Source organism: Rhinatrema bivittatum, chromosome 11 (genome assembly GCF_901001135.1).
Source record: "Rhinatrema bivittatum chromosome 11, aRhiBiv1.1, whole genome shotgun sequence".
Classification (NCBI taxonomy): Eukaryota; Metazoa; Chordata; class Amphibia; order Gymnophiona; family Rhinatrematidae; genus Rhinatrema; species Rhinatrema bivittatum.
The window spans coordinates 68003614-68022491 of NC_042625.1; positions in this window are offsets into that span (position 1 = coordinate 68003614).

Consider the following 18878-nt stretch of genomic DNA (forward strand, 5'->3'; position numbering starts at 1 on the left):
GCTACTGCTCCCACCTCCCGGTGCAGCCTATTGGCTGGTTGCAGAATGTCTGACCAATAGGAGAGAGCAGCAGCAGTGTACGACAGACAGGCTTCCCGAGGTGCAGAGGAGAGGGGATTGCTGCTGATAGAGGGACCACGGAAGTGAGAGCGGAGCTGAGACAACTGTAGGGAGAAGTGAGGAGGGGAGGTAATGCAGACTGGGGACTAGTTGTAAAATGGGATACGGACTGAGGAGGGGTGTACTGCTGTGTGAGGGGCAGGGAGAGAAACTGAAAGAAAGAATTCTGCCGAGGAGGGAAGGAATTCCGTGGGTTAAAGGGGCTTGGAGAGTATTAGAGAGGGCTGTGAGAAGGGGAAGATATGGGCTGTGTCGCAGAGCACGAGAGGTTGGCTGGCTGGAGGACAGAATTACAGTCTGGACTCCAGTTTTCCTCTTACACAACTTTATTCTTTACACACAAACAGCTTACCTCACAGTATATCAGCAAAAAAAATAAATAAATAAAATTCAGAAGGTCAGTTATGTTTAAGGAGCTGCTTTCTCCTTCTCTCCCAGGGCCTGTCTTGCTTTCCTCTGAGCCTAGGCTTCATTCCTGCTCAGAAGAGACACCCTGTACCCAGAATGCCCTGCGTTAAGGAGGACTGCGCCCAGACTGCTGGGATTGGTCTGTTAAGGTGTTCTGAGGGTTTCTATAGGGTTCTTTATCACAGGCTGTAACAAGAAGTGGAGCTGGGGTGAGTGATTAGGTGAAGACAGGGGCAACTCAAGACAATCTGCTGCCTGATGCGAAAGATGAGATGGCATTCTCCTGCCCCCTAAAAGGCATAACATAGGACAAGGAGAGGGTAGTTTGGCTCTTTCAATGATTTGAAATGCTGCAGAAGGAAGAAAGAAGGGGTCAGAGTTTTGTTTTTTTAAATTTATATTCCACTTTTTGGCACTTAAAAGCAAATCACATTCCACTACTGTAGGTATTTCCTTATCCCCACAGGGCTCAAAATCTAAATTTGTATCCGAGGCAACAGAGGGTGAAGTAACTTGCTCAAGATCATAAGGAGCAGCAGTGGGATCTGAACCCTGCCTTCCCAGCCTGCTGGGCTACTCCAGAGCAGTGGCAGAATATCAGTAATACTATTTCTAGGACGTCAGCAAACTTATTATACTCTGGAAAGCCCTAAGACCTGCCTCCCATCTTTTCCCCAGCATTTGTCTCCTGGAAAAGTGGGAGATGGGTGAATGGTGTGGGTCTGTGTGTGGTGGCACCCTTTCTGGGCCAGTCCAAGGTTATTAGGTGCCCTGGGTGATCCTTACAGTCTTGCATCCCCCTCCCCCCAGCCCTCACCATACACACAATTAAAAATTATGCATTTAAAAGAGATTTTCCATTAAAAAGGACCTTTGAAGCATTGTCTTCTGAGGTAAAAATATCAAAACAAAATGTACTGTATATTATTTTTATGTGCACTGTTGAGGTGCCAACAGTCTTTTTTTGCTATACAGCAGTGTCTTTTGCATGCAAAAAAGACACTTGAAACTCATATGGTATTAGGCCTATTGTGAACGTGAGTTGGGTGTGGGCTTGGCTTTCAGAAAGCCATAAAAAACTCAATTATAACATAGTGCTTTTTTGATAGGAGAGGTTTACTATCTGCCAGCATGCACACAGCAACAACCCTACCTATGAAAAGGCAACACTGAAAATATTACACCAGACCCTAAAACTCCAACAGGAAAACAGAACAAGCTAAACTGCTATATGTCTTTGTTCAGAAACTACACAAACCTACCAAAACTGCACAGAATCCTCACCTCGGTCACACATGCAGAATACAGACACTCATCAAATACAGAATAACGTGACCATAAAGTATAAATAAAAACGTACAAACAAAAACGGAACTAGAAACCACAAGAAGCCGGACTCTATGCAGTGCAACAATGGAAAAACAAAAACATCACCATTCCTTATAAAATATAATAATAAAATCAAGAAACATAATATGTCAATCATAATAGTAAAACCATACTAATAAAAAAATAAATATTTCAAAACAGCTGACAGAACATCATTCAATAATTAAACTCATAAACACTTTTAAAAACCACTAAAATATTTCAAAACATTAGACACTTTAAACATCACCGAACAATTAAAACCAATACGCAGCAGCAGCTTGCACCTTTCAGCCCACATAGCCAATGGGACTCCTCTTTCTTCCTCAGGCGTGGGCTGATGCAGCCCCTACTCCTTTCTACTGGTCATGCATGCCAGCACTACTTCTACTCCTTATGGCTGCAGCAATTGCGCCTCCTCCTTCCCACCTGGGCAAGCCCATACAGCATAAATTCCTCTAACGGGCCCATGCAGGTGGGAAGAACAAGGAGGCACAATCCTGGCACAGCTGTGCTGCACCCAAAACTATAGCACCCTAGGCAGCCCTGCACTCTCTCCCAATCTTGCTCCCTCTCTGATTCCCACTCTGTCCCTCTCACTCACCTCTTTTCCTCATTCACATCCCCTTCCCTTTCCTCTTCTCTTACTCACCCCTTACCTATCCTCCTTTCTCACTCAGCCCCTTTCCCTTCACTCTCTTCTCACTATCCTGCCTTTGCTTCCCCTCCCTCTTCACTCAACCACTTTCCCTCATCTCATACTTATTCATTCCTCTCCTCTCACCCCCTTTTCCCTTCCCTCTACCTCTCACCCCTTCTCTCCTCTCCCCACTCATTCACCCCTCTCTTCTCACTTCTTTTTTCCCTCTTACCTCTTCCCTCCTCGCCCTCTCTTCCTCTCTCACTCACCCCTCCCTTTTCACTTACTGCTCCTTTCCTCCCCTTTCATCTTTCCTCCCTTTTCTACTCATTGACTCCCTCCTCAACCCCCTCATCCCTCCCATCTCACTCACCACTTCCTCACCTCTTCCCTCTTCTCCCCTTTCACTCACCCCCTTTCCTCTTACCTCCCCTTCTTTTTCCCCCAGGCTCTCCTCTCTTGCTCAGTCCCCTTCCCTTCTCCGGGTCATCCTTTTCTTTCTGCAGTGGGGTATGGGAACCTCATGGGTATATTAAAAACTTGTCGTGGCAAGATGAGGCAGCCACCACAGGACTGGTTTTTTTTCGGGGGGGGGGGGGGGGGTGCACTTTTTGCCGCTTGTAAAATGTTGCCGTCTGAGGTGGTCACCTCACCCTGCCTCTTGGTAGAACCTCCCTGTGAAGGAAACTTAAGAGGAAGAGAGAGGTGAAGACGATTGAAAAAGGAGTTTTATGTACAGAGAGGAGGGGACTGATAGAAGAGAGGGATCATGATGGAGGCAAGAAGAGATGAAGAGCGAGCTGCAAATAGGAGGTGAGACTACGAGGAGGTGAGAGATGAGCTGTGGAGAGACAACCAGAGATAGGAAGCAGGGGCAGCAGAACACCTTTTTGGTTGGAGGGGCCAACCAAGCTCCACCCCTAGCTCCACTCCCACTAATAATTTCTTACTTTACGTTTACAGTTAATGTCATTCTTTCTTACCTACATTGTTTGCATAAATCATATATTAGAATTATTCATTCCCAGACCTACCAATAAAATGCCTGATTCTAGAACATTGCTATGGTTGTCTTTCTGCTTGTGGGCAGGGATGGCCTGGCCCTGAGAAAACCAGCATTACTAATAGAATTGTCAGTATTAAGCAACTATTTGGCACTATGTATGGAGAGAGAAAAGATCATTGAGTACCAAGAGATGTAATCAGAACCAAGAAAATGTGGCCGTCAGATATTGAAACAGTCCTATTTGTTTGGGCACCACTCACCTGCTTAAAAAGAACATATGAGCTCACTTTGATATGTCATTCCAGCATTTGCCCCCTGGGGAAGTGGGATATGGTGAATGGTTAGAGCTTCTGTGTGCTGGACTCTCTCAGGGCCGATGCAAGTGTATTAGGCACCCTAGGTGAATTTTACAGCCTTGTGCCCCCAACACATGTTGCGAGAGCCGGCCGCGGAGACCCACAGCCAGACTCTATTATCTACTGGCGCGGCCGACCCCTGCCTCCTTGGCCCCAGGAGCCTTGCTGCGACCGCCAGCCGTGGTCGGCGTGCTCCACCAATGGCCTTCCTCTCCAGCACCCTCGCCGATGCCGTGTGCAGGTCGGCACACCGCCAGCTCCTGCTCTGGCCTTCCTCCTGACCCCAGTTTCCCAGGCATGCGCACATGCCACCTGACCCCTTTTCAGGGGTCAACGTGGGAGGGGCCAGGACTCCTCCTCCCAGCCCTGCAACTATTTAAGGCAAGGCTTCACCTGACTATGAGACACGCCATCTGCCAAGACCCTTGCCTGCCTGACTACAAGATTTGTCGCCCACCAAGACCCTCACCTGCCTGACTACGAGATACGTTGCCCGCCAAGACCCTTGCCTGCCTGACTACGAGATATGCCGCCTGCCAAGACCCTGCCTGCCAGACTATGAATTACGTTGCTTGCCTGAGACCCCACGTAAGTCCAGCCGGCCCCGGTACCCAAGGGCTCAACCTGTGGGGAATGAGGGCAGGTAGTGGTGAAGCCCCAGCGGGGTCTCAGGTCACCACTAGCCTCACCTGCCGTCGGAGGGTACCTCTGGGGCTCCTCCCCATTGGCTTCCACTTCCGCCGACCCAAGGATCCACTCTCGTAATAACACACAATAATTATGCATTTATAATAACAGATTTTACATGAAAAAGGACATTCAAAGTCTTCTGAGGTAAAATTATCACTTACCACAACATGTATATTATATTACATACCTTGCTGTGGTGCCAATGAGGAAACCATGCAAAAGACACCATATGGTATCAGACCTCTTGTAAAGTGTGTTGGGTTTGGCGCTTGGCCCTCTGAAAGCCATAAGTAAACTGAATTACAATTACAGTATATTAAACCTCCCATACCAAATCAACATTAACTGCCAACATTCAAACATTAAGAACCCTACCCATGAAAATGTGACACTGCAAATATTACTCCAGCTCTTAAAACATCAATATACATCCTATTAGGAAAACAGAACAAGTCAGGTTGCTATAAATTACTACACAGAAACTACACAGTAGCACAATACCTCACCTTGGTCACTCATGCAGAACACAGACAGACCCTCAGCAAATACTGAATAAAGAGATCATAAAGGACAAATAGAAATGTGAGGATGAAAACTGAACCGGAAACTGCAACAAGCCAGACTTTGTTTGCACTGCAACAATGGAAAAAGGATAAACATTATCATTCCTCATAAAACATCAAACAAAAGAAGCTTCTAGATATGCGCCATAAGTGGGGAACCCAATGCAAATTTAGAAGGGCAAAGGGGAGCAGACAACCTGAATTTGGAGGGGCCATAGCCCAAGTGATCCCCCCTTGCCACTGTCTATGATAGGAAGAGATATGCACATGTATAAAATAACAAATGATAAGGAAGTGAGAGGAAAGCCATAAAAATAAGCTTTAAAAGAAAAAGGAATGAGACAGAGAGAAAACAGAAAAAGCCAAGTGCAAGCAGAGACAGAGGATGAATGGAAAATTGTTTATTCAAAGTTTGTTAAGATTTCTGTGCTAGCTGGGAAGGATCAAATTTAGGGGCAGGTAGTATCTGCCTTTTCCTTCTAGTCCTGCAGTCGCCCGAGTAAATAAGGTATTTTACTGGAAGAATGGAGAAGGAGGAGGAGATTGTAGTGGCATGCAATATCATAGGCTCAAAATCTCTCTCTTAAAAATGTACACTCCAGTATTGAGAGGGGCTGCAGTCAGGGCTTGAGTTAAGGTAAACATTGTTCTGCTCATTCACAAAAATGAATAAAACATTCTCCTGTTTTAGTCCACAGGAGACAGCTTTTATATCTTTGGGGTTTCCAAAATGAGAGCAGGAAATATCATGTGCAGCTGTGGCTCTGAGGCTGGAGAGCTACCGACTGCTGATCTGATAGGGTGGAAGCATGGGACCAGCTCAGGCCTGAAACTGGTGAGTGCTAGAAGTTCTGCAGAGGGTGGGGAGACAGGAGCAGCTAAAAAAAAAAAAGTGACTAGACTCGGGGAGTGCAGAGCAGGGAAGTGATCTGAGCCTGTGGAGGAGAGGAAATCACAAACTGAAAGGTGAGCTGAGCCTGCCAATGAAGGGAAGCCTAACTGTTGATGAAGGGCCTAGAGTAAGACCATAAAAAAGGAATACAAATAAGATTAGAAATGAGGTAAAACTCAATCGATTTTCAGAACAGTGTTTTCATGAGGAGCTAACTAAGCTTAAGGTAGATAAGGAGATGGGGCTGGATGGGATTTATCTGAGAGTATTGAGGGTACTTAGAGATGTCCTGGCAGCTCTGCTTGCTGACCTTTTCAATGCTTCTTTAGAGTCTGGAGTAGTCCAAGAGGACTGGAAACGGGTGGATGTGTCTCCTATTCATAAAAGTGGAAGTAAGGAGGAGCCTGGGAACCACAGGCCGGTTAGTCTGATTTCTGTGGTGAGCAAACTAATAGAATCGCTGCTAAAACAGAGGATAGTGCAGTTTCTGGAATCCAATGGATTGCAAGATCCAAGGCAGCATGCTTTCACCAGAGGTGAATCTTATCAGACTAGATCAATTTCTTTGAGTGACTAGAGAGTTGGCTCAAGGGAGAGCACTAAATGTAATGTACTTGGATTTTAGCAAGGTCTTTGATACCGTTCTGCAAAGGAGACTGATAAATAAATTGAGCGCCCTTGGTATGGAACCTAGAGTGAATGACTGGGTTAGAAACTGGCTGAGTGGGAGGTGATAAAGTGTAGTGGTAAATGGAGTTTACTCGGGAATGAGGGTATTACTAGTGGTCTGCCTCAGGGATCAGACCCGGGACCGGTTCTTTTCAATATTTTTGTGAATGACATAGTAGAAGGATTCTTGGGAAAGGTTTGTCTTTTTGCCAATGATACCAAAATCTGAAACGGTAGGCAGCCAGAAAGGAATGGAAAGCATAAGGAGGGATCTAGAGAAACTCAAGGAATGGTCTAGAGTATGGCAACTAAGATTTAATGCTAAAAAAATGCAGAGTAATGCATTTTGGCTCCAAAAACTCAAGGGAGTAGTACAGTATTGGAGCTGAAATTCTTCTAAGCACAAAAGAGGAGCAGGATCTGGGGGGTGATTGTATCTGATGATCTTAAGGTGGCCAGACAGGTGGTTAAAGGGATGGCAAAAGCCAGAAAAATGCTTGGCTGCATAGGGAGAGGAATGGCCAGCAGAAAAAGGGAGGTGATATTGCCCCTGTATAGGTCCCCGGTGAGATCCCACTTGGAATACTGTGTACAAGTCTGGAGACTGCACCATAAAAAGGATATAAACTGGTTGGCGTCGGTCCAGAGGGTGGCTACTAAAATGTTCACTGGTCTTAGTTCTAAAGCAAATGGGGATAGACTTATAAGTCCAAACATGTACACCATAGAGGTGAGATGGGGAGATACGATAGAGACATTCATATATCTCAAAGGTTTCCATGCACAGGAGGCGAGCTTGTTTCAATGGAAAAGAGGATCTAGAACAAGGGGTCATGGGATGAGGCTGAAAGGGAGTAATCTTGGGTATATTTCTTTACAGAGAGGATAGTGGATGTAGAAAACGGCCTCCCAGTAGAGATGCTGGAGGCAAAAATGGTATCTGAATTCAAGAAAGCCTGGGATAAATGCAGGGAATCTCTGAGAGCGTGATGGGAATTTTAAGGGGCCAGATAAATGAGATGGCTGGGCCATATGGGCTTTTTCTGCCATCTTGTTTCTATGTTTCTAGGACTGGGAATCAGTGAAGGGAGAGGTGAACCAAGCATGGAGGAGGACAGCTAGTTAAGGATGGGTGAAGAGGAACCTTCTGAGGAGTGGAGGGATGAGAAGGGGAACAGAGAAGGACAAGTCAGAGGGGAAATAGGGAACAGAGCAGGCTAAGTGTATGTAGGGACTGGAGCAGAAAGAAGGGTATTAAAGCCCCTCCCCCCCAAATATAAAATTCAAAGTATGCCCATGCAGGAGGGGGAGAATTAAGAGTTCAAAGGGAGTAAGGAGGGGAGGGGGAAAAGTTAGGAGGAAGGGATTAAGAGAATGAGAGGGGGTTGAGTGAGTGGTGGTGACAGGTGAGTAGATAGGTGAGGAAGAACTGAGGTTGGGAAGAGGAATGACTGGGGGGGGGGGGGGAACTTTGAGTCTTCCTAGCTTTTGTTTTGGCCACATGAGTTGGCCACATTACCTGCTTCTCTCTGGACATTTAAATACAGGCTGGTCAGTCACATTCATGACTGTATTTTGCAAGGGGTGCTGTAATTTCTGTTGAGTTCAGCACCTCCAACCATTTTCAAACATTGGCTCCTATGACTGTGAATAATCCAAATCCCTCTGAATGGGCATTCCCTATTTTCCATTACCTGATTTGGAGTGTAATCTTTTTTTCTTATTGATCACCCATAGAGGCCCAAGAGCACCGAGGGATGTTGTTCTATTCTGGCAATGAAATCTCCATTCTGGACAAAAAGGCTGTGAGCTGAATTTGTAATTACCATCTCGCTCTCTCTCTCTCTCTCCTAGACCCTATGAAACATTGTGTTTTTCCCTGCATTCAACCAAAGTATTCCAGACAAATTCATCACAGCTGTAATAATTCAGAGAATCTGTCCAGTTCTTCTTGATTCCACTTCATCTTATAGTAAGATCTATGTTTATTTAATTGTTGTTCTGTAATACATGTTTGGAAGTTAAGAAGCAAGTCAATCTCAATATCTAAAGTTGGATCAGAGTTGAATTGTCTGGCTAAGGACACAGCAAGGACAAAACAATGGAAGACAAGAAAACTGCATTGCATAAGGAGCGTCCCACCCTGGGGCTGGCAGGGTGGACAGGAGTAACTGTGCAGATTGGATGGATCAGATGCTCTTTGTCATCTGCTATGTTATTATAATTATTGTTTCCCTTACTCTCAGTTCAGTCTTGTATGGGTCCTCTCTAGACTCGGACTGCAAGCGATAGCTCCCATGAGCTCCTTAATCTGATATTGGGTAGAACAGGATTAGTCCATTTCCTTTGCTAGGGTAGTAGTTTACTTTGTGAAAGGGTTAAGAGCCTTACATTTTTCATTTCATTTTTCTTCATTAATCTGTTCAGGGTGGAAGTAGGGGGCAGGGTGTATGTTGGGGATGGAAAAAAAAAGGGGGTGCATATGGTTTAGCTTTATGGTACTGCAATGCTTTTGCTACATAAGGGTGCATACTGTGTGTTCATTAAGGCATTTAGAGTTACTTTCTCCCACAGAAATCATGCAGCTCTGTATGTCGGTGCCATTTACCTGGGGGCAGGGAGAGGAGCAGCCTAGTCAGCTTTTGGGAGGTCAGAATTGCTTTAGAATAAGCGAGAATTCTCATAAACAATATAAAAATGGCCAGAGGCAAATCACAGACTTTCCTAGCAAGGAGAGCCTGCAGGTCATGGTGGTCTATGAATTCTTGGTATGATTTCAGTTTTGTACACTTAGAATCCTTTCTCCTGAATGCGAGAGAGCAAACAGCCCTCACACCCACCCCTCCCTGAGCTAAGCTGAGATGAAAGCTCCACCTCAGAGAGTCAAAATATCCACCAAGAATGAGAGGCGGAGGCAGGTGTGACAGCAACTGACAGCCTGTTCCCAGGCATGGGGCCACTGTAGAGACAGCCAGCAGTAGGGAAGCCTGGGAGGGAGAGAGAGAGGCAGCAGGGAAAAGAGCCTGGGAGGGAGGAATAATGAGAGACAGCAGGGAGGGAGAGAGAGAGACAGCAAGAAAGAGCCTGAGAAAGAAAGACAGCAGGAAAGACAGGCAAGAGCCCTCTGCTATCTTTCTCTCTCAAGCACCCCTCCCTACTGTCTCTTTCATTCCAGTCTCTCTTTCCTGCTGTCTCTCTCTGTCCGTCTCTTCCAGAAAGAGGAGGAGAGCCTGGGGTTCTATATCAAGACAGAGCTGAGGCTGAAGACTTAGCACAGGCAAGGCTGATGGCTTGCACAGAGCGCGGGAGAAGAGTGAAGCAGAGCTGAAGACTGAAGGCTTGAGCAAGAAAGAAGATTGCAACCAGGGGAAGCAGGAACCAGGAGATCTTCTTCCTGAGGCAACACTGAAGAGTCTGAAGAGCCCTTTTATAGGGAAGCCAGCAATGACATCATCGGAAAGCGCTGCAGGTTTTTCCCATTGCAGGACCTAGGTAGCTAAGGAACGTCTGCGCCAGCTGCACATCAGTGACGTCTCCCTGCCGCAGGGAGCATCAGCGTCAGAGAGGCATCATTAGGGTAAGTGAAGCCACTCATGGGACCAACCCGAAAGCGGTGAACGTAACAGTACCCCTCCTCTAAGCCCCCTCCTCTTCGGCTTCTGAGGAGACAAAGGTACTTCCTTACCAGTTGGGGAGCTGGGAGTCCCAACTCAGAGTTCAGAAATTCTTTGCTTTTGAGACTGGACTGAAGAACTATACAAGACTGAAGGCTTGGATGAAGGTAAAGTTGAAGACTTGGACAAAGACAAGACTGAATACTTAAAAACAAAGCTGAAGACTTGGTCAAGGACTGAAGATGATCCTGATCGACGGACAAAGATTCTCTGACAGGAGAGCAACACCGTTCAGACTTGATGTAGGGGACAGGATGTACATTGGAGCAGCATATCTGGTAGCTCAGGCGGGGTATTTTGGGTAGCACAATGCTCCTGGCAAGATGGACCTCATTTGTTAATCTGTAAGGTGCTCCAATCAATGGACATTTGATGGAGACTCAGCCAGGATAGTCCAAGTACAGGAGGGCTGGACACTTTGGATAGTCATTGAACTGAAGGTTCTCTTTATGAGGCCCAATCTGCATTGGAAGGGGAAAGGAAGGTGTGGTCACACAACCAGGTAAAGATTCTCCGTAGACAGATGAAACTATGCAGGGAGTGGTTAAGGTGGTGGTAGGACAACCACATTGGCATAACAGTGACTCTTGGATAAAGTTGCCCCCAGCTCTGGAGTCTACTAGGGCTTCAGTTTGAACTGAGTATTTTCCGTAGGTGAAACACACTGGTATTAATAGTTGTAGAGAGGAAGCAGGAGGGTGCAAGGCTATCTTCCAGACTAGGCTTCTTTTTACAGAATTTCCCAGTCTCAGGGACTGACGAAATGGTCTTGTGCAGCACAGAAGAGACAGAGGTTAAGAATCTTTGCCTTTGTTTCTCAAAGAGCGAGAGTGGGTATTACCCAAGTACATGGGTTCTTCGAAGGGAACCACCCTCAGGGGTTCTGGGATGGGTTACGAGAGATTTGGAGGTCTGGGAACCAAGGATGATGTCCACTAAAAGCTCTTTTTCTCATGAACTTGTTCCTGGAATCTTAGATTAAGGCGATACGTGCTTCAAGGGTCAGAGGAAGGTCCTGGGCTGATAGTTCATCTTTTATTCTCCCAGATAATCCTTGCCAGAAAATGATAGTTTGGCTATCCTTGCCCCAACTGAGTTCAGAAGCTAGGGTATAAAATTCTACTGCATACTCACTGACCAAGCAAGTGCCTTGATGAACCTGAAGAATTTCTGTAGCAGCAGTTGAGAGGCAACCGGGCTGGTCAAAGATCAAGCAAAACTGTTGTATGAAGTTATCCAAGTTCCTGAGACGTAAGTCATCTCGTTCCCACAAGGGGGAAGGAAGCCCAGGCAAGAGCAGGGCCGTCCAACAAGGAGAGAATATACATCATCTTGACACAGTCTGAGAAAAAAAACGGGTCAGCTGTAGTTCAAATTGCATCTTGCACATGTTGAGGAAATCTCTGCACCCCTTAGGATCACCATGGTACCTTGGAGGTGGCGGAAGTTGAATCAGGGATTCCAAGGCCCAAATAGTACAACGGGTTTAAGAAGGATTTTGATCGGGATGAAAGTTAAGGAAGGTGATGGAGGGATTTCTAAATTTGCAAGAAACTCTTGTGGTAATAAATGGGATGCAGAATTTCCAAAGGGATGCTAAAGCCTCAGTTAAGGGAGTTGCTGCAATGTACTGAAGATGTCGCATCACATTTGATAAATAAATGGAATGAGGATTTAGGTCCAAATCTGGATGCAGTAGCTGCAAATTGCATTTCCATCAGTAACAGAAGAACTGAACTAGTGATTAAATTATTACTTTGAACATATTTATTCACATTTGTTTAGAAAATAGCCTGCCAAACCACAGAACTCAGTGGGTTACAATAAACATACATAATAATACATTATTATAATACAACCTTCACAAGGACAAACTGACATAATTACATAGATGCTCCAAAAACCGAAGAAATGATGGGAAAGCCGGAGAAAACAAAGTCCCAAGTTTTGGAAGGCCTTTCGGGAGCTAAGCCCTTTATGGTTTTAAATACTAATGTTAGAACTTTGAACCTTGTGCGCCGGTTTATTGGCAGCCAATGGAGTGCCGCTAAAACATCAAATAAGGGAGTTTCAGAATCCAATCGGGCAGCAGAGTAAGGCTTTCAGTGTTGATGGTGGGAGTCCTAAAGAAAGAGAGTTACAATAGCCCAAGGATGATTGAAGAAGAGATTTTGTGACAAAAGTAAAGTCAGAAACATTTAGAAATGGCTTGATGGCACGAAGCATTTGAAGTTTGAAAAAGCAATTATGGACCAGAGAATGAACTTGTGGGTGCAGAGAAAGTGTTGAATCTAACAACACACCTAAATCCCGCACCTCAGACTTCATGGGAATGCGTATATCTTTAAAAGTCCAGTGTGTGGAAAGAAAGCCGGGTTCAGTTACGGGAGACAAGCAGTACCTCGGTCTTGTTGAGATTCAAGATAAGATTGTTACCAGAAAGCCACTCCCTAACCTGTGAAAACCAAGTTTATTAAATGCCTCAGCAAAAGTAGATTTGATAGGGAAAAGAAATTGCACATCGTCGACATGCAATTTGAAGGAAACATCCAGTTGGGAAAAAAACACGATGAAAAGGAAGTAGATAAATATTGAATAGTATCGGAGAAAGGGAGGAGCCTTGGAAAGCCCTGTTACTAGAAGGACTGCAGAAGAGACTGAATTACCAGTATAGACTCCCTATTCTGCAGTTTCCTATATTTGCTGGCATGGATACTGCGTGTTGCGGGGATGTGGAGAGCATACGTAATTGCGTATATGGTGGTATTGCCGGGGCGTGAGGCGGTTCTGGGCTGAGGTAACACAGATTTTGGATGTTATCGAAAACCCATTTCACGTGACACCGCTTCTTGGTTTACTGAGGAAATGGGATGGATCACAGAAGAAAATTTTAGTAGCCCAGCTCCTCTTTTCAGCAAGATTCACAATTGCAAACTTCTGGAAATGTAACCATCATATATAGAGCATTGCCGCATAGAAACAAGGGAGGTGGCCGACATTAAAAAGTTAAGATATGTGATAAAAGGGGAAAAATGTAAATATGACCAGACATAGGGCTGTTACAGGAGTACCATTCGTTGGACAGTTGCGAACTGAAAGGATGTGGCACCCAGGGCGGATACTTCCTTTGGCACCCCCATATATAATTTTAAAATTTAAACACAAAAAAATGTATTATGTTTGCAAGTATTTCAACATGCCCCAGAAGACTAATGCACCTCCTACAGAAAACAGAACAAGCCGGACTGTCTATAGACCGCTACACAAAAACTATACAGCAGTCTTGCTCTCCAGACTCCTCTCCTCCCAGATCTCCCAGTAGTCTTGCTCCCCACATCCCCTCTTCCCCTATACCCCAGCAGTCTTGCTCCTAAGCCCCCTCCCATATCCCCGCTCTTCATCAGTCTTGTTCCCCAGTCCCCCCTCCCCTGCCAGTCCCCATCAGTCTTGTTCCGCAGCTCCCTCTCCCTTTCCATGCCTTCTTACTGTCACTCCTTAGGCTCAATGAACTTTTTCTCTGCTCAACTCAAATGCTGCATCGGCACCACGATCCTAAGAGAAACCATCACAGAGATCATTCTTCTTCCTAGGACCTGCCCTTGGATCTGCACAGGCCCAGAAGCTAAGCTTTGAAGAGGTCCCATCCTGGTCCCACACTCTCTGCTGGGGATGGGGGTAGAAGGTGGGTCCTTGCATCTAGCCGAAGCAAGGACCCGCCTTCTACCCCGTACTGTGCTGCTGCCTGTCAATCATCATGCTAATTCGCCTGAGCTGCGGCTTTCCTGCCACCATGTTTTGCCCCGCCAATGAGGCCCCTCTACCTGCTCCATGGACAGAAGCCTCCCACTTATCGGCTCTCTCTATTGTGCTACCACAATCAGGGGTGCAGCTTGCAAGCAGCCATAGGTTGCTGTTGCCTGACTGACCACAGAGACGCATGGCTGAAAAAAAAAATACAAAAAAAAAAAGTCGAGGGCAGGGGATTCACTGAACCCCTTGAAGGCCCTGGCCATATGCCGCTGGTGTGCAACGTTAAACCTATTAGCCTGAGATAATTATGTGCACCAGGATATTCCAGGCCATCGCTCATTTGAACCCTCCCGATGGCCCCCTGCTCCCCCTCCTTGGTAATGCCACAGGGATTAGATTGATCAATCTGTGCTTGCCTATTCACCTAGTTGTGTCCTTGGTACTGGGCTTTCTCGACATAGTTAACTGGTGTTGTTTAACATGGATGATTTGAATCTATATCAGTATTGGTTAATGTTTTTGTATGCTGAAAATCTCATAAATAAAGCCACTGCAAGTCACATGATGTTTGACTTTGAAAGAATTTTGGGGGGCTAATGTGAGCGATCTTGGTGCTCTGAGAAGAGGCGGCCATTCTTTCATCGGCAAGAGCTACGCACAGCACACGAGTGTAGCAGAAACCCAAAGGGAGTGAGAAAAGACAGTCACTCCAGTTTCCTTCCTGCAGGCTGGTCTTGTTTTCTCCCCCCTCTCTTTCAGATTGCACCACTTTGCCCACGATGTAGTATTATATGTGTAAGAAGGCCTCATGCATTGGACAATGGGGGTCATTCAGTTCGCTGTCGGCTTGGTTTTTTACTTCATCCATTGACTGAGATGGAGAAAAGGGAGGGGAGGAATTTTAAAAAGTTACACAAATATATTATACAAGAGCTTCATGGTCGCTGTGAGTCACAGAAAGTGTTAAAGTGAGCTGTTAGAACAATGACTCGCAACCCTGGATGAAGATGTGGGAAAGCACATCCATGCTTACGGAAAGGATCTGAGTGTAGGGGGTGAAAATGACATGAGAGTCAGCACCCATGAAACATGAACAGACCCAGCCAGGGTTGACTTTGGGAGGTTGGGGGACCCCCAAGGCAAATTAATGGCAGTGAGACCCTGGAACACATCTAATTATAGTGTTTGTTGAGGATGGGGCTACCGCAGTGGTGCAGGGTTCCAGGGCAGTCACTCCTATCCACCCCCTCCACCCAAGAATGCCCCTAGAGCCCAGCCCTCGGCCAACAAGATCTATATATTCAAACAGTGGTTCTCAACCTTGCGTTCAAAACACACCACCTAACCGGTCTGGATTTCATGATCTCCACACTGAATATGCATCAAATAGTTTTGCAAACCATGGAGGACGTGCCTTCTGCATAGGCAGTGTTCACAGCCCTTGGGGAGGGTAGAGGGGTCCTGGGAGAGAGAGTTCTTATCCTCATTTAAGGCAACACTTGGTGGCCAAATTTAGAGCCCATGATCCAGGATTCTGGAAGGAGCCCTGGTCCCAGCCTTAGGATCCTTGCTGCAATGACCGGACTAGGAACAGTGGGAGAGAGGATCTATTAAATAGGGGGAAACTCCTCAGGTAGTTGAGAACGAAGGCTCATGGCGGCAGGTGGCAGGCGTCAGCTCTCAGCCCTGGTTGCGAGTGCGCTGGAAGAAAAAAAGAGAAAGAAGGAACTACTGGACCAGAAAAGCAAACAAGTAAAAGGAGCAACATATTCTGTCGAGCCTCGGTTGTATTCCTAATGCATTTTTTTATTAACTTCCAAAACTGAAAAACCAGCCAATGCCTCCCAACAACCTACCTCCACACCAAGTTTGGTTGAGCAAGGGCCAGCTTGCTCAACCAAACTTTTAAACAACCGCTGTTACAACTTTTAAACAACGGTTTAAAAGTTGTAACGTCAGTACAAGCTGATAAGTTGAACAGAGGCCAAAAAGGACCTTCCTGTGCTAAATCCTCAGGGTCCCACTTATAATCCATTTGGTTAAAAAAAAATTAACCTCTGCGCCCTTTTTCAGAGTATTGCTTCCATCGCTGTGCTCGCAGCACTCGCAGTTAGCAAGGCTGTCAGAGCAATGCAAGATGCGCCGGGAGCCAGTCGCATGATCCGAGCTCAAGGCCCGCTTTCTGAGTTGAAGGTAAGCCACAAACACATTCCCAGATACCTTTGCAACCTCACCAGCGATATTCAGATCTAGCCAGATGGGCTGAAAGTTATCCAGGTGGGCCTTCCCGGTTAAGTTTATTCAGGGGTATTCAGTGGGCTGTTCAGTAAGAGCCGAGAAAACTTACCCGGCTCATTTGATAGAGATAAGTTAGCCATTGGAGGCTTCTTTAAATATTGAATCCTGTGTTATTGGTTTTTGGTTTGTTTTTTTTAAAGCCCCTGATTACAAAGGATCCTGTAGTTTTAGAACAGTTTGACCCAGTTTCAGCACTAAATTTTTAAGTGACTAAGTCCTCCCCCGGTCACCCCACAGAACAAATGAGTGGGTCCATTGCTAAGGGGGATGCTGCATCATTCGGTGATGACTACTCCCCACCCCCCACCCCCCCATGTCCCAACCTCCTTCGTACACACACATACATGCTGATAGCCCAGTTTTCTAGGAAACTTCAAAGGAAGAGAAAATATAATTAAAAAAAAAAAAAAAAGCAGCTTTCAATGTGCCACCTGTTTTAAATGAGACCAGAGTTTGTCAGCATGTGTCACGCAGAGGGCCACAGGACAATGAAGCGAGTCACCTGAAAATACTCTTAACATTTGAAAGCTTGGTTTAATTGTCTGTGGAGGCTTAGGGGAAAAGAAATCACAGTCTGACTAATGCCGAATGAGGCATTTGACAGCAAAAGAAACTATTTCTCCCTCCCCAGCCCCTGCAGTCTGCTGCCAGTTCTTAGTACAGCAGGACTGGCACAGTCACACAGTCCATCTGAAAGAAAGAAAAAAAAAAGGCGGGAAACCAGATTTCAGGGAACATTCTCTAGCCTCCTTCCACCACTGCAAGGTACCAAGTCAATCTGCCTGCAAAGAACAAGGCCTGCAGATTTACATTTGTCACAATTTAGAAAGATTCACTTTTATTAATTTTTTTTTTAAGAAGTTTAATGTGAGCTGCCCGTCAATAGGAAATCAGGATTACCACCTGTCAGAATTTTTTTTTTTTTCTTCAGGATCCAGACCTGTTTTAGCCACCTTGTATGCATGGAGTAGTTCCCCCTAGCACTAAAAAAAAAAGCAAGAATGACAAGTCCTTGCAGGCAGTAGGGGCAAAGCCATGGCCAGCCTGTCCTAGGTGATTACGAGCCCTCAAGTTTAAGGAGCAAAGAGACAGCATTCATTTCTCCCTTTCTTTCAGAGGGAGCAGAGCCCAAGCAGTTGGACTGAGTTCCCTCTGCTCTGAGCTTTTTGAGGGAAAAGATCCCTGCCAGGGAATGGCTGCAGGTGAAAACACTCTTATATGTTCCTGATGCAGGACGGGAGGTCCCTTGTCAGGTCCTCCCTTAGTATGGGTGCTGCACGTGGAAAAGGCCTGCCAACGCTCAGGCCCCCTGGAGAATGCCACTTTACAGCAAGCACTGCCCTTCTAGTAATACAGAAGTGCAGGTGGCAAGCAGTAACACACATTAGCGAGGAAAATTAGGCTTCTTAAACTGTTTTGGTTTGTTTTTAAATGTAAATTCTTTGTCCTGGCCAGTGCAACTGCCTTGTGTGCTTGGAAGCTACCATATTGAACCAATGGATGTCTGGTGACCTCACACTGGATCTCACCGGGCTGGCCCACACTGGCTTTAATAGCGTAAAGAACGTCCGTTTTGCATCCACGCAGTAAGACCCAGCCCCGGCTAGCATGGTGGCGCACCTGCTTTGAACCTGATTGCTCCCAGCTAGCTATTCAACTGCGCAAAGAGAGAAAATTACAAGCATTGATATGGGATGGCCATTACTACTGAACTTGCCAAATGGACTTCTGAACTTTCAGGCATTGCAGGGCGACTGCAGTTTTGTTTTCAAGGGAACAAGCACAGCTCGTACACCTTTCTTACATTTCTTAATTTTTTTGTCACCATCCAAACCAATTCGGAATTCAATCACCTCTTAGGATAATTCCTGGTTTGTTTTTTTCTCTCTCTCTAGCACCAGCAAAATCAGAACAGTATTTTTCTCCTAAGTAACACCAACAGCACCTTAAATCTTACAGATGTATTTTTCAAAAGGACTTTGCATCATACCTCTAAAAAAAATAAAAGAAAATTTTCAGTCAAAATTCTGATTATTTGAAAGTGGGGCCAGCTGCCTTCTGATTCGTCCCAACCAAAGGAGGTCATTTTCCAAAGAGTTACACACGTAAATGTAACATACTATCATAGCAAGTTTCAAAAGCCATTTACTCGCGTAAAGTGCACATATGCAAGTAAACCCAGTTTTTATGCATGTAAATGCTTTTTTAAATCAGACCCAAAGTGTCTTCGCTAAAGTCATTTGACTCCAGATAGACAAGATATACATTTTTTTCCAAGCAGTCAAAACTTGGCCCCCCAAAAAAACCAAAACAGAAAAAAGCATACATAGGACATGTGAACAGTTTACAAATATTTTTTTTTTTTACAAACCCAGGCACTAAACCTCTAAACCTCAATTTGCCCTTAAAATAAGATTTAAAAAGTTATAGATGTATCTTTAAGC